Here is a 16,949-nt window from a genome sequence, read left to right as displayed (position 1 = left end):
GGCTAATTCCTCCTCATATTGTGTGGTGTTTACTAGAAATGCTCCCTGTCTTACCTGTAAGGGCTGTATTCCTTCTTTCATCCTACAAAGGTACAAGTGCAATAAACATCGAGTAATATTTGGAAATACTTCTTTTGATGAATGTAGCCTATCTGTGTCACTAGCATGTGGAATCAAAGAACAAACGAAACATGATTCATTAGTAGTCTGCATGCCTATCTCTGTCATGTGCTGATACCATACATTGTCTAATAAGCTAGTATGAATATTGTGAGATATATTTTCATATTTATATACTTCTCTCGGTAAGCGCTTAGTATACTGACACATTGCCATGTGTGGACTAAGATACCATTGAAAGGTAATTGCTAACATAACAAAGCATGAACAGAAAAACAAAATCGAAATACATAACTGTCCACTAGTAGTGTCGAGTAGAAGTTCTGCTGGCCTCTTTAGGAAGGACGCTGTCCTTCGTCTTTGTCTTTGTCTTGCTGTAAATGTTCCTGTGAAGATGGTGATGTATGACATGAAGCCGGGGACAATCGAACGTCTGATAGCTGTATCCATGGCTTCCTGCCCTCCACCTTCACCGCTGTGGGGGTGCTCTGGGTCACTAAGTAAGGGCCCTCGAACTTGCTGTCTTTCCATTGTCACACAAAATTGCGGATGTACACTTGCTGGCCCACGGATATTGGACTGGTCTGCTGGGCTGCGTTGGTGCACTTCTCTTGTCGTGCCACCTGTTTAGAGAAGAACTTGACAGACTTCAATAACTGAGATAGATAGCTACTCATTTCCTGTTCTAGGACCTCAGCTGTCTTTTGAGCATCTGTTCGGTGTCGAGCTATTGTTAAGGGAGTTGGCATATGCCGTCCTGTTCGTAATCATTTCAGATAACTGCGGAATGAACCAGTCTGTCTTTAATGTGGCAAGAAGGTATTCTTTGGCAGTGTGTGCAGGGAGGTGTAGTTGTTCAAGGGCAATATACAGCAGGCCTTAAGGCATCACTGGCTTGCCTGTACTTTCTTGCCTATAGATAAAATCTGTTGGTGACTGTATACACCCTCGCTGCTCCCACAGCTCCCTTTCATAAGGTAGTGCTTGTTCTTGCAATTTGCGGAAATGCAATCGTGCCCCATAGATGTCTTTTGAGTCAGTACTGCTGTCATTTTTATTCCATTACAATGACAAAAAAAGTTAAAAATGTTTTTTGTAATCAGGTGTAGCTAACACTGGAGCATTTGTAATTGCTTCTTTTAGCTCCAGGAAGGCTGTTTCCCTGTCATCGGTCCAGTCTACTTTATTTGCGTTTGCGTGGGACTCTTTTAAGGCAGTGAGAAGTGGTGCAGTTAGGGTGGCATAATCAAATATCCACTGTCTCACATAATTGCAGAGTCCTAAAAACTTCTGCATCTGTTTAGTGGTTGTGGGCTTAGGCATATTCCTAATACTCTGTACTCTGTCTGGTGTCATCCTCCTCCCTCTTTTTGACTGTTGACGGTCTTTTTGTGACTGAGACACCTCTGGCTGTCATTACTAATTCTCATTGAGGGCGCGGACGAAAATTATATAACCTTCTATTAACTCCTTGCTCATGTGCACCCCTATTAAATCCATTGTCCCATTCCTCATCCTCTTCTGCCCCCCCTATGCCTTGTGAGCCTTCTGGGGGCTCCTCATATGATGGCGTGTGTACACCTCCTCCCCGCTCCTCTTCTTCCTCCATCCAGTCCTCTGCTGCCTCTCTTAGTGTCTCTGCAGATGTGTCACCAAGCCTGAGAATAACATGCCCTGTAGTCCATTGTCCCGAAGGGGTTGCTCTGCCTGTCTCAGTGTGTGTTGCAATTCACTTACTAGCCTGTCTCTCCCACTCAACTCTGGGTCAGCTCGAGGGGCTGAAGGGACAGGAGCAGGGGTTGCTTCAGTTCCTTAACCTCTAACCTCTCCTCCTTAGGCTCAACCCGGACGGGATCTTGATACCCTGCAGCTGGCAGGATAGGGTACAACCCATAAGGTGGGGGTTCCTGTAGCGAATTCCCTGGGGACTCTGTTTGAGTTTGTGCCCTTTCTTGTATGGGTGTCACTGCCTCTTCAGGTGTGGTAGACTTGTCTCTTTCTTTCTCATGACAGAATACTCGCCACAGTGATAGAATAGCTTCCCTCTTCTGCCTTTTCTTTTTCTTGTATGTTGAACGAATGTAAGTCAATGTGTGTTCAACTATATCGTGGTCAAATGTCCCATCTTTTGGCCATGGTTGAGCGTGGCCCTCAGTGCCTTTATGCCACTGTTTGCAATATTTTTGTATTTTTCCCTTGTCTGAAGGGAAAGTTTTCATCAAATGGTCCCAAGGGGTATCCATGATCCCCATAGGATGAATGTTTTCCTATGCGTACCTCTAGCAGCGTAACTGATACACTCTTTTTTCCCTGTCTGTTATCTTGTGAGTATTTTAATTATGCCACTGTCACTAACTCACAACAGTATTGTGTAAAGTCAGTCCTACTCAGTATTACCAGACTTCACATATATTGTTGTAAGACCGTATCTGTGGACATCAGTCATGCTTATCGCTAGCCTGTGTAACACTTCTTCTATGGTAATGTCTGGGCAGGTGAATTTATGGGTGGTCTAAGTGGATTAGTAGCTGAAGCAATGCGTGTTATAACGTTGTCATGTATGTAGATGAGTATTTGTGGTGCTCGGGGGTGCGTTGAGCCATTCATTATTTAAAGTAGTGAAGGTACGAATATCTGTGAGGAATGCATCAAGAAGAGCCTCTAATATAAGGGGTGATTGAGTTATTATTTCAAACCTCGGGTGTTGCATGGGCATGGGGGTTGACCGTGAGCCCACTTAAATACTAATTTTAGCTCAAGTGTATCTGTTTCTTGCCACAGAGAATTATTAGCCTCACTCATAGGGATTTATTATCAAGTTTTACTTGCTTTGGTGTTATTTATTCGGGCCTCCTGCCTTTTATTTTCACTAATTACTGCCCCTTCACAGAACTCTTTAAGGGTGTCTATTGGGATGTAAAAAATATGGCAGAGATCTTGCACCCTCTCTTCTTCACTTATATCTGACTGCGTGACAACTGGAGGGGACACCTGCCACTTCTCTATAACCTGACCTTTATAATTGTAAAACACAGTATTATTTTTATCCTCCTTTTTTACTCATTACCCATAAAACGCATTCACTAGTCCCTATTGCGCTTTGCAGGTCTGCAACCAGGGGTCTGACTGTACTCAGACTCTCACTAATATTTCAGCCCTGGTCGCTTCCTCTCAAACGCCTTCCAGAGGTTAGTAAATCTGGGAATCTGGTGAACCGGGCGTGTGACTCAATCAGAGCAAAATGTTCACACTTTTTACTCGATCCACTTCACTATTTCCTACTGTAACCCCTCTGTTCTAACCGGAATATCTGTTAGGCATTCCCAAATGAATGTCTCTTCCAGGGGCTGTTCCCTAGGTAATGCACTACTGTCGTCCAGGGCTGCCCCCTGTGTAATACACTGTTGTCATCCAGGGCTGCCCCCTGGGTAATACACTGTTGTCATCCAGGGGCTACCCCCCTGGGTAATGCACTGTTGTCATCCAGGGGCTACCCCCCTGGGTAATACACTGTTGTCATCCAGGGGCTACCCTCTTAAGTGCGGGCGTCGGCCACTGGCCGACGCCCACACACCCTCCCTGGTGCGGGTCACGACCAGTGGCCGACACCAGGAAGGGCATTAATAAATCCTCGGGTGCGTCGCACCCGAGGATTTTATTTTATTTTATTTTTCCCCCCGGGAGACACGGGAGCTACCGTGTCTCCCCCCGCCCCCCACCCACCCCTTTGTGACGTCAGCGCGCCGCGAGGCGCGCTGACGTTGCAAAGGTGTTTTCCCCATGAAAGCAGGAAGCAGCCTTGCAGCCGCTTCCTCCTTTCATGGGGAAAACGGCCTTTTACACGTTCGTGGGAAGGCCTCGTAAGAAAGGGGAGAGTCTCCCCTTTCTTATGAGGCCTTCTGAAACGGTTTCCTGGCCCCCGATCGCAGCACAGCTGCGATCGGGGGCCAGGAAACCCCACTAGACACCAGGGATTTCACTTTTGGGGGGCGGCCCCCCCCCCTGGAAAACAGGCCACCCCCCCCCCCCGGCATAATTTTCTTAAAAAGGTAGGTGCCCCCTGGGGGGGGGGGGGTTAGGCCAACCCAGAGAGCAGGTGAATGCGGCGGCAAGCAGAGAGAGAGTGCTCTCTTGGGAGCTCACCAATTTAGTTCAGCCCCAAATTCCACCACCCAAATCATATTGTGGAGACATCAAAATTGTCTATGGCAAAACAAACTGGTTTTGTAAGGCAGGCACCTGTGTTTTTGGTCCTGGATTCGGCGGCCATATAGAGAAACACACTAAACCCAAACATTTCTGGAAACTAGACATTCGGGGGAGTCCACAGAGGTGTGACTTGTGTGGATTCCCCAAAGTTTTCTTACCCAGAATACCCTGCAAAGCTGAAATGTTGAAAAAAAACTCTATTTTTCTTGCATTTCTGTCACACAAACTACAGGAATATGCTGGGATCCACAACATTCCTACCACCCAGTGACTCCTCACCTGTCCTGATAAAAACACTACCCCACTTGAGTGCCTACACCTAGTGCCTGTGTCAGGAATGGATCACCCCAGGGTCAACAGCTGCCTCACGTAAGGACCAACATTGACCGTTGTGTGATCTATTCCTGTCGCAGGCACCAGGCCTAACCACACAAGTGAGGTATCATATTTATCGGGAGACTTGGGGGAACGCTGGGTGGAAGGAAATTTGTGGCTCCCCTCAGATTCCAGAACTTTCTGTCACCGAAATGTGTGGAAAACGTGGTATTTTAGCCACATTTTGAGGTTTGCAAAGGATTCTGGGTAACAGAACCTGGTCTGAGCCCCACAAGTCACCTCATCTTGGATTCCCCTGGGTTTCTAGTTTTCAAAAATGTGCTGGTTTGCTAGGTTTCCCCAGGTGCCGGCTGAGCTAGAGGCCAAAATCTACAGGTAGGCACTTCTCAAAAAACACCTCTGTTTTCTTCCAAAAATTTGGATGTGTCCACGTTGCGCTTTGGGGCGTTTCCTGTCGCGGGCGCTAGGCCTACCCACACAAGTGAGGTATCATTTTTATCGGGAGACTTGGGGGAACGCCGGGTGGAAGAAAATTTGTGGCTCCTCTCAGATTCCAGAACTTTCTGTCACCGAAATGTGAGGAAAACTTGTTTTTTTAGCCACTTTTTGAGGTTTGCAAAGGATTCTGGGTAACAGAACCTGGTCCGAGCCCCGCGAGTCACCCCTCCTTGGATTGCCCTAGGTCTCTAGTTTTCAGAAATGCACAGGTTTGGTAGGTTTCCCTAGGTGACGGCTGAGCTAGAGGCCAAAATCTACAGGTAGGCACTTCTCAAAAAACACCTCTGTTTTCTTCCAAAAATTTTGATGTGTCCACGTTGCGCTTTGGGGCGTTTCCTGTCGCGGGCGCTAGGCCTACCCACACAAGTGAGGTATCATTTTTATCGGGAGACTTGGGGGAACGCCAGGTGGAAGGAAATTTGTGGCTCCTCTCAGATTCCAGAACTTTCTGTCACCGAAATGTGAGGACAACTTGTTTTTTTAGCCACTTTTTGAGGTTTGCAAAGGATTCTGGGTAACAGAACCTGGTCCGAGCCCCGCAAGTCACCCCTCCTTGGATTCCCCTAGGTCTCTAGTTTTCAGAAATGCACAGGTTTGGTAGGTTTCCCTATGTGCCGGCTGAGCTAGAGGCCAAAATCTATAGGTAGGCACTTTGGAAAAAACAGCTGTGTTTTCTATAAAAAAAATAGGATGTGTCCATGTTGTGTTTTGGGGCATTTCCTGTCGCGGGCACTAGGCCTACCCACACAAGTGAGGTATCATTTTTATCGGGAGACTTGGGGGAACACAGAATAGCAAAACAAGTGTTATTGCCCCTTATCTTTCTCTACATTTTTTCCTTCCAAATATAAGAGAGTGTGTAAAAAAGACGTCTATTTGAGAAATGCCCTGCAATTCACATGCTAGTATGGGCACCTCGGAATTCAGCGATGTGCAAATAACCACTGCTCCTCAAAACCTTATCTTGATCCCATTTTGGAAATGCAAAGGTTTTCTTGATACCTCTTTTTCACTCTTCATATTTCAGCAAATGAATTGCTGTATACCCAGTATAGAATGAAAACCAACTGCAGGGTGCAGCTCATTTATTGGCTCTGGGTACCTAGGGTTCTTGATGAACCTACAAGCCCTTTATATCCCCGCAACCAGAAGAGTCCAGCAGACAAAACTGTATATTGCTTTCTGAAATCTGACATCGCAGGAAAAAGTTACAGAGTAAAACATAAAGAAAAATGGCTGTTGTTTTCAGCTCAATTTCAATATTTTTTTATTTCAGCTGTTATTTTCTGTAGGAAAACCTTGTAGGATCTACACAAATGACCCCTTGCTGAATTCAGAATTTTGTCTAGTATTCAGAAATGTTTAGCATTCCGGGATCCAGCATTGGTTTCACACCCATTCCTGTCACTAACTGGAAGGAGGCTGAAAGCACCAAATATAGTAGAAATGGGGTATGTCCCAGTAAAATGCCAAATTTGTGTTGAAAAATTTGGTTTTCTGATTCAAGTCTGCCCGTTCCTGAAAGGTGGGAAGATAGTGATTTCAGCACCAGAAACCCTTTGTTGATGGCATTTTCAGGGAAAAAACCACAAGCCTTCTTCGGCAGCCCTTTTTTCCCATTTTTTTGGAAAAAACGAAATTTTCACTGTATTTTGGCTATTTTCTTGGTCTCCTCCAGGGGAAACCACCAACTCTGGGTACCATTAGAATCCCTAGGATGTTGGAAAAAAAGGACGCAAATTTGGCGTGGTTAGCTTATGTGGACAAAAAGTTATGAAGCCCTAAGCGCGAACTACCCCAAATAGCCAAAAAAGGGCTCAGCACTGGGGGGGGGAAAGGCCCAGCAGCTAAGGGGTTAAAGTAAGTGTTAACCCCTTGATGCCATTTAGTAGTCTCAGCTGCGACCCCTGGCTTGCCCTTTGTGACTCCTGGCACAGCCTTTGCTACCCATGGCCTCAGAACTGGCACAATCAGTGGCAAGAATGGAAGGTAAACTAAGTCTTGATGAGCACGGTTTACTTTCTTTTGCACCCGCTAGGTCTTTGACATTGACCTATAGGTTCTCTGAAATAAATACATTCAGCAGTGCAGGGCATGCTCTTCTTAGAAGAAAATTAAAATTAAATAAAAAACAAACACATTTTAAAAAAAGTTGTTGCCATGTTTCATTATTCTGAATACATGAAAAAAGATGTGTTTGGAAAAAATATTTAACCTCTGCTTTCACAAGTAATAATACCTTATACATTAACGTAAGTCAAGATTTGTTAACAATAAGAAATAATTCAAGCCAATAACATAATTCATATTCAATATATAATCTATATCAATGAATACAGGTGGGAATAACTACTATCTTTTTTCTCTCCCTAATGTTTATCAATGCATTGTTTTGTTTTGCGATATAAACTAGTGGAATCATTACATTTTGCTACTTTGTGATATAAATAATACAGGCTCGTAGTGCTTTTCTGTGTTTTTGTCAGTACGCGATCTTCAAAGAAAAACATACATTTCATGTAATAAAAAGAGAAATGAAAAGTGTACCACTGGCATGCCAAGTCAGCCCCACGATTAAATGTTGGTTGTATCTAAAATAGGCATTTATATGTGTTGCATTGCTGTATTATTCATGCGGTTATGGAACTGCAGTGACAGCAATTATTGTGGTTTCATCAGGCATAAGTTCATGTGACATCCCTTCTTGGGAAGATTTAGGGTCATATGATGTTACTTCCTGTGATGTCATTGAGGTCAAAGGGTGTGCCATTTTACTTATACTACCCCTGGGATTTTAATCAATCGACATCCATGTGTTAACTATTACTTAACACAAAGACAGGCATTTAAACAACACCAGAATGATTGAAGTATGAGTTCACCCTGCTGGAGTTGCATTGATTTCCATATGGGTTGCACATAGATCTTTGTATGTTCGTTCGCTGAGTAAACACACCTATGAAGTGCACAACTTAATCATCAATAATCAACTGGATGTTTTACTTATAACAGAAATGTAGTTAAAATCCTGGGCCAACCCTGTTATCGCAATGGCTCTCCCCTTGCGGTTTACTATGATCAGACGTGACAGGGAGGAAGGTAATGGGGGCGGAGTAGCCAATATCTTTCGGGACACCTTTGAATGCTGCTCCTTTGAATTTGTCCCTTTTAAGGGAGCTGAGTATCTTGGTTTCTGCTTTAAAATCAGCCCCTCCCAATCAGTGGCAGGCTGCCTAATCTATCATCCCCCGGGCACCGGGACATCATTTCTTTCCACCTTAGTAGAAGCCTTTGCTTCTTCCTTAATCCATTATGCTACCTTTCGTGTCCTAGGAGACTTCAATTTCCATTTTGATGACTCCCCCAATCCTAATGTTTTCAATCTGTCAGACACCCTCAAGATATTAGGGCTTTCACAAAGGGTAACCGTTCCCACCTATATTTTAGGCCATAACCTGGATGGGAGTTTCACAAACCATCCTTGGCTATCAGTTGAAGACTCAGTCCTTCAAACCTAGTGAGACCGTAGCCTAATTTTATTCAATATGGCTGACACCAGCCACAAGTTCCCTAAGCCTCAAAATGACATGAACTTCAAGATTTGTAAGTGGAGAGCAATGAAGTCTCGACATGACCTGATTTTATTCCTGCGCTTATGAGCACCACTCTCACTCTTACTGGCAATCTCAACAACTGGGTCCTCAAATCCGCCTTAGAATTAGCCCCACTTGTCCCCTCCAAGAAATGTTGTTCGAAAGTCTTAGCTCCCTGGTTTTCTCCTGCATGAGCACACCTAAAACTTTACTGTAAAAAACTAGAACGAAGATAGCATTGTGCCTATAAACAACACGATCTTGGTCAATACAGGAATGCTCAAAGGACATATCACAAATCCATTAAGGATATAAAAAATGCTATTATACTTCTAAAATTGAAGATGCTCGGTTTGACTCAAAAGTGATCTTTAATGTGGTTAAATCATTTCTACAACCAAAAGCATTCACTCGGGGAAATTCCTCTCTCCCAGGCTCTCTGCAATCAAATCTCAGTCTTTTTAAAGATAACATTTCTACCACCCAACAGGGTTTCAGTCCAATTCTAAGCACCACCTTAGCAAATGACCTGTCTGCTCCCATGAGTAACAACCCCAAAGATGAGACTAACCCAATTTCAAAAAGGTCTCCTTAGCACTCACTCGTCAAGCTTTCTTGATATGCAAATCAGGATCTCCACTTGACCCTGTCCTCCATCCATACTATATGCAGCCATTGATGTGGTAAATCCCGTCTTTATCCACATCATAAACACTTCATGAGAGGAAGCGACAGTCCAGTCAAGTGGAATCTGGCAATTGTCGAGCCACTAAAGAATAAACCTTTGGCAGACTCGACCACCTTGTCCAACTTAAGGCCCATTTCCCTCCTCCCAATGCTAAGGAAGTATTGTATATTTGAAATGCTGTAATATATCGCATGGCATGGTTGTTTTGACAACCGTTTGTCACGACAAGGTGTTATGACAACGAGTTGTCATGACTAGGTGAGGGGAAAAGGTAGAATGGTGGGCAGAAGACAGTTGAAGGTTGGGCTGGCCTGTATCTTGGACTGGTGTTGAGCTTCATAGTGAAACAAAGGTATTATGATATTAAGAAATAGAAGCTCATCACATCGCGCACACTGTCACCTACATGGGAAAGCTGCGTGTTGGGCCTATTTTCTAGAAGCCCGCACCAAGGTGCTCCCGCATGTTTTTTGGACCTGGGGTTTAGAACAGCCAAGCGGCTGATCACTCAGAGATGGAAGGCTGCTGAGGCGCCGACTGTGTCAGCATGGAGGCGCTCCTTTTTGACTTGGCCGGAGGCTGAGGGGGTGGCCCTGGGGCGGGAGGATATACTTGGTCTGCGTAGGTACCCCCTCTCAGACAGTTGGGACGAGATTCTGACAACCTTGCGTGCCCCAGAGATAGACTCTGGCCTAGTTGAGACAACTGAATCACTCACAGTCACCTAGTGATCATGAGCCACAGGTGATATCCTGCCAATGTAGCTGGTATACTCCTCAATCGCTGCAATTTAATAGCCAAAAAGATAGGTTTACCCAGTGATGATGTGATATATTTGGACACAAGTTGTTCGTTGCATGGGCAGATATTTCTGTATGCTATTTAGGGAACTCATAACAGGTGGAGTCATTGAAGCATTTATACCAGACTCATAACTCTATTGTACTCTTTTGTTGTTACATGTTACTGTTTTACTTATTACTGTCTTAGAATCTGCACTTATGCACAAACAAATGGCTACTTTTACTGTCACGCAATGAAGCGGCAGGGTGATCAGACAAACAGTGATATGTATTTGGACATGAATGACTATCCGTCCACTATGCAATCCGCTGGCATTGTAGCCTCTATAAACATTAATAGATACAAACTATGATACACACCTCCGGGTAACCGACGTGCCAACCCCACACGTCGGTGGCCAGTGAGAGTGCCCTTGCTGACAAGATATAAGGGCTCACAAAAAGTATAACTGTTGCAATATTCTGTTATGTCACACACGAGAATTGTATTGATTTGTCATTTTAATAACAATAACAATAAACAATAAAAAAAGATTACAAAAAAAAAGAAACGGAAGCTCACTTATTTAATACAAAAGGGACGTTTTAGTGGCAACAAGGATGGGATCGATATTGAAGATAGCTATCCCAAATTAAAATTAAGAAGAATGTCCAGCTAATATTATTGCTGTGTCGGAAAAGTCAACGGATGCTGATCGTGTGGACTTATCACTTGTCAAGGTACATTGAAAGTGATGTTTGCGTTGCTGTGAATGGGCAATAAGCTTTAAACATCAATTTTAATTTGGATGATTGGCTCCCAGTGTGTATAGAGAGGAAGTCTGCGTGCATTGAACTCTGTTCCAATATAGTGTTTGGGCAGATACATTCTTCTTCTAAGGCCAGCGGACACAGTGCAATAAGCCTGTCAATATATTTAATTGCTTTCTCTTCGAGACGATAAACTTTGAAGAGACGTTTTCAGCCAATATTATAACGGCTGTAGCGATAGCGTTAAGATTGGTATACGCGATGGTAAGCGTGAGGTGAAAAAGCCTTACAATATATTTAAGTGATTGCGCTTCGTGACGATAAACTTTGAAGACACGTTTTCAGACGAGACTGTGCTGACAGTGTTAAGATAGGTATGCGCGATCCAGTGTGAGGAGACAGTATGAGCAAAACTCACCAGGAGCAGCATTCAAATGGATGGATTTAGCTATTGAAACAGCGTGCGAAAGAAGTTGAGTTTGGTTGACACTGAAGAATTTACTGGTTACGATTTCTCTACTGAAGCCACATAACTTAAAGGTTGAACAAAACATTTTATAGAAAGGGAAGTAGGACTACATCAACAGTGAAAGAAGACATTGACATCGAGAGAAGACTATACTTAACATGGAAGAAGGACTAGTCTGTTTAAACCAAAATACAACTCTATACATTTCATACTAAAATTCAAGAAGAAATAAGACAACATTGACAACTTTATTTGTGTTAGTTTGTTATTTTAAATTCATGCTTTTATTTGGGTAAAATTCTGATATATATATATATATATATATATATATATATAGTATATACTAAATAGTAAGAATGCGGTCGGTTTTACCACCACCTACATTTTTAGATAGTCCTGGGGATCCGATAATGCAATGGGAGGATTTGCGAGAACCTTTTAAGACGTTTTTGGAAGCAATTGATGGAAGTGCATTAACAGCAAAAAGAAAAGTAGCAATGTTAAAACAATGCTTAGGGGTTGAAGGCAGAAAAGCACTGAAAACTTTGCCGGGTGTGTGATGCTAATAATGGAGTTTGACCAATGACTTTTTGTTTCACCACTGCGCATATTAGTTGCTTAATGTTCACCAGTAGCACATTATATGTTTTGTTCAGCCTAGCCACCTATTGGCTTTGACATGGCATTAGCCATTACTTTCTGTATTCAATTTAGCCGCCTATTGGCTTTGACATTGCATTAGCCATTACATTCTGTATTCTGCCTATTGGCTTTTACATGCTGTATTCAGTTTAGCTGCCTATTGGCTTTGACATGATATTTGACATTACATTTTGTATTCAGCTCAGCTGCCTATTGGCTTTGACATGATATTAGACATTACTTTTTGTATTCAGCTTAGCTGCCTATTGGCTTTGACATGATATTAGACCTTGCATTTTGTATTCAGCTCAGCTGCCTATTGGCTTTGATATGACATTAGACATTGCATTTGATATTTAGGTTAGCTGCCTATTGCCTTTAACGTGGAGTTAGACATTGCATTTGAGAATCCAAGCTGTATTTTTCCAAGCTGTGTTTTGCCACAAGATGAACCAAGCTGTTTTCTTCTCACAGTAGACTAGACCTGATAAGAGAGAGTACATGTGGTGTTTACCATCCTGCTCAGGCCTGGGAAGAGGAGCAGTCTAGGAGATCTGGCCAATCTCCAAAGTCTTGCGTAGTTTTCCCGGGTCTGAGAGGAGGGGGAACGCTGTTCTAAGGGTGGCTCACAGGCGTCAGAGAGTTAGATTCGAATCTGCCTGACTTCGGACTGGAACTTGGCGCCAGTTGCCAGTATCCCGTGTGGGTAGATTATCTCTTTCTCGCAGTTGACTAGAAGTCATCAAATTGCAGACCCTAGAAAGATGAAGCTGTAAATAGTTTCTCACACGGTGAAGTATTTGTTTTGCTTTGCATTCAATATCTTATAAATATAACCTGCTGTGTACATTGCAATTGAAATATATTTTGTTTTCATTGAACGTGTGCTTGAAATCTATTAATTCGTCTCTTACGAACATTTGGGTGGGGAAGAATTAACAACAATAAAAGTCTTCTTTGAACTCAGAAGTGCATTCTTGATATGTTCTGTAAGCTCTGAAAACGAGATAAGTAGGAAAGCAGAACAGGGTGTTAAAAATGCAGAGCAAGTTAGGGATGACAACTCCGACATTTTGGGCAAAAAGTAAGTGTGGTGGTGGAAAGAGATAAAAAAAATTCATGGGCACAGGGTGTGAATGAATCGGTAGATCAATATGTGGCTGTGTTACACATTTTAGCTGTTCATGTAAGTTTAAAAGCTTACAAAATGAAATAATACCAGATCAATTGATTAATTGAATGGGTAACCTGAAAATTCAAGAGAAGTTATTAGGCATATAAAAATCAACATTAGAAAAAGTCATTAGTGCGCACAAGAGAGTGGAGAGCACGTCTAAGTATGTTGAGGAATTTAAATCTTGTGAGAGTGTACGCAAGATAAAAGAGATGGGGAAACAAGAATCGATTCAAAGGAGAAGGGAAAAACACAAGATTTAATGAAAATTTAAAGATAGTCTGGTATCGCTGTTGCAGTGTAAAACATATGGCATCAGTGGGTAATTGTCCAGCAATAGAAGTAAAATGCCACAAATGTAAAAAAAATATGTCACTTTGCTAGGGTTTGTAAAAGTGAAGAAAGTAGCAGTAAAGTGAACTGTGTGGGTGTGAGTGATCAAGAAAAATGTAAACAAATACATTTGGAAAAAAGGTTCAGATGAAGATGTGGAAGTTTTGATGGTACAAGAGGTAGGGGATGTATTACATTTGGAATCATCTAATGCAGAATATCTGCATCCAAAATGTCAAGTGAATATTTGTGGAAAGGAGGTGTGTATATGGGCAGATTCATGTTCTCCTTACACGTTAACTAGCAAATTGGTATTGGACGAATTGGGATGCATGAAGCTGCACGAAAAACATATTCAACCAGAAGGGTATGGTGGTGGCAAAATACCAATTATAGGTTGTTTTAAAATCAAATTATCATTCAAAAATAGAATTGCAATATGTGTGATGTATGTAGTGGAAAAAGGACGGTTATTGCTAGGATTGAGGGATCAACGTGCCTTAGGTATAAAATTAGATCCTAATGAGGAAGACCAAGTGTTGGTAACAGCTGACGGTGAGGTTGTTACATGGTCACATGAATGTCCTAGACTGTTTGGTCAAGAATTAGGTTGTTTAAAGAAATGTGTGCATAAAATCATATTGAAGGAAAATGTTACACCAGTAGTTCACAAGGTGAGGAATGTACTTTTGATTTTGAGGGATTCTTTGAAAGAAGAATTGGAAAGGTTATGCAAAAATAATATAATTGAACCTATAGAATCATCAGATTGGTCAAGTCCAATTGTTATTGTACGAAAACCTAATGGTAAGATCAGGATGTGTGTAGACTTGAGAGACTTAAATAATTGTATATGGGTTGATCGCCATCCTTTACTTAATATGGGAGAATTGTCAGGTGTAACTGAAGGACATTTGTTTTCAACTATTGATTTATGCAACACGTATCATCAGAATTTGTTGCATAAAAGTTCTCGTCATTTAACTTTGTTTATCACAACTGAAGGGGGATTTCATTTTAAAAGGATGCCATTTGGATTAGCATCTGCTTCGGCTGTTTTTCAATGAGTAATGCAAAATTTGTTGGGAGGTTTCAAACGAGTAAGGTTCTTTCAGGATGATGTATTGGTATGGGGTAAAGACAAACAAGGTCATGATGAAGTTTTGCAAAAAGTGTTATCCAAACTAGAGGAAACTGGTCTAACAGTTGAGCTAAGCAAATGTAAATTTGCAGTTCAGAAGGTGGAATATTTAGGTCACACACTATCAAAACAGGGAATCAAACCTAAATGTAAATAAATTGGTAGAAGCTATAGAAAAGGACCCAAATCCTTCATATAAAGAACAAATACAATCATTTTTAGGATTGGCGGAATTCTATGCAAAGCTTTTTGATAATTTCGCAAACAAAGTGAAACCGATGAGGGAATTAATGAAAAAAGGTTGTAAATTTGAATGGTCAATAGAATGTCAAAATGTTTTTAATGAAATCAAAAATTGCTTCATCAATGGAGTGGCTTTATCACGATATAATCCACTTGATAAATCAATTATTGTAACTGATGCCAGTATGCATGCATTTGGTGCTGTACTCATGCAAAGAAAAATAAATGGGCATGCAAGAGTACTTGCATTTGCATCAAGAACATTGAAGGGTGCAGAACTAAATTATTCTACTATTGAGAAAGAAACTATGGCGTGTTGGTGGGGCATACAACATTTTAGAAATTTTGTATGGGGCACGGACTTTGAATTATGGACTGACCACAAACCTTTAATTGATGAATTTACAACTAAGGGTGCGGGAAGGGCTACTCCACGCATTGCAAAATAGTTATTCAGATTACAAGAATACATGTTCACAGTGAAATATGTACCTAGAGCAAAGAATGTAAATGCTATTTTTTTTAATCACTTTTTCCCATTCAAGGAGAGCTTTATGAAATAGAAGAGGAATTTCTAGTAGCAGTTGTAGAGAATGCAAGTCTTGATGCAATTCCAGAACAGGAATGGAAGTCCAAAGTAAACAAAGATGAAATATGTCAGAAAATAATGGGTCATCTACCAAATGATTGGTGTTGGAAAATGGGTTATTGGTAAGGGCAGGTAGGTACCTACACCTAGCAACAAGCCACTAACCTCCACTTAGGTCCAGTTAGGTCTCAGTAAATTAACCTCAGCTCCACCCTTGGTAGCTTGGCAACGAGCGTCAAGGCTTAACTTAGGAGACAGAGTGTAAAGCATTCAAATATCACCAAACAGTAATTAAATAAAACACAGGAAACAGTTTAAAAATCCAAAACCAATTTATAAAAATAGTTTATATTTTTATCTTTAAAATGACACCAAAACGAATAAAATCGGATAAAGGGAACAGGAGATATGAATTTTTAAAGAATTATTATTTTTCTAGCGCTTAGAAACAAAAAGCGCCAATCGGGTCATCTGGTTGCACCTCGACTGGGGCAAAGTCAAAGTTTCAGGCTGACCGCGATGGAGCCCTGCTCGGCTACAGGTCGCGGGAGGCCTCGGTTAAAAAGTTACCTTCTGACTTAGGCTTTATTTTTAAGATTTTCTTCAGCGGGACGAACCTGCCAGTCCTATCCGACCTCCTGGAGCCCTTCTCCGCATACGCGATGCTGGATTCCTCGGTGGAGATTTTTACCTTCGGACTTAGTCGTTTTTTCGAGGTGAAAATCCTTCGACCGGGGTAAACCTGGATCTTGATCCGACGTCCATGGAGCCCTTCTCGGATACGATGGCTGGGAGGTCCCGGTCAGCTTTTTACCTTCGGACTTAGTCTCTTTTTCGGAGATTTTTCTTTACCGGGACGAACCACCAAATCAGGGTGGGTCGCGGTTGAGGCAAGCCGGCTAGAATTTCCGCGGCGGGTCGGTCCCTCTATGGAGCTTTTTTACAAAAATTCTCAAATCTTCTCCAAACTTCTGGGGCTTCACCCAGATGTTCTTTTAAGGTTCTTTTGGGGTCCACAGCTCACCCCAAGGGTCCAGAAGTTCTGAGATGGTCCTTGGGGGGTGCGGACTACAACTCCCAGAATGCACCTGGTGCAAACTCCTTTTTGGCCACTGGACAGTGGTCAGCTGGTCACTTTCTTCAGGAGTTGGTGCAGGGGACTCTGGATAGCAATTTTTCACCTGTAGCAAACAGGGAGTCCCTCCTTGAACCAGTTGAAGCCAGGCAAAGTCCTTCTTGTGGTGAAGCCCAAGTGTGCAGCTGGTGCAGTCCTTCTGAGTGCAGGTTCCAGGTGCAGGCCAGGGGTCCAGCAGGGCAGTCCTTCTTCTCCTTTAGTTCTTTTCTTGTTGAAATCTGGTGGG

General features: G+C 42.4%; 1 long non-coding RNA gene across 1 annotated transcript in view; it reads right to left on the bottom strand.

Annotated features, from left to right (window-relative positions):
• LOC138268162 (uncharacterized) overlaps positions 1–11,549 on the bottom strand; it is an 88,769-nt gene extending 77,220 nt beyond the window's left edge. The window contains exon 1 of the long non-coding RNA XR_011199941.1: positions 11,416–11,549. This is a non-coding gene — a long non-coding RNA (uncharacterized lncRNA). The remainder of the gene's footprint in view (positions 1–11,415) is intronic.
• Between the last annotated feature and the right edge of the window lie 5,400 nt (positions 11,550–16,949).

Source organism: Pleurodeles waltl, chromosome 12 (genome assembly GCF_031143425.1).
Source record: "Pleurodeles waltl isolate 20211129_DDA chromosome 12, aPleWal1.hap1.20221129, whole genome shotgun sequence".
Classification (NCBI taxonomy): domain Eukaryota; kingdom Metazoa; phylum Chordata; class Amphibia; order Caudata; family Salamandridae; genus Pleurodeles; species Pleurodeles waltl.
This window is presented reverse-complemented; position numbering and strand designations above follow the sequence as displayed.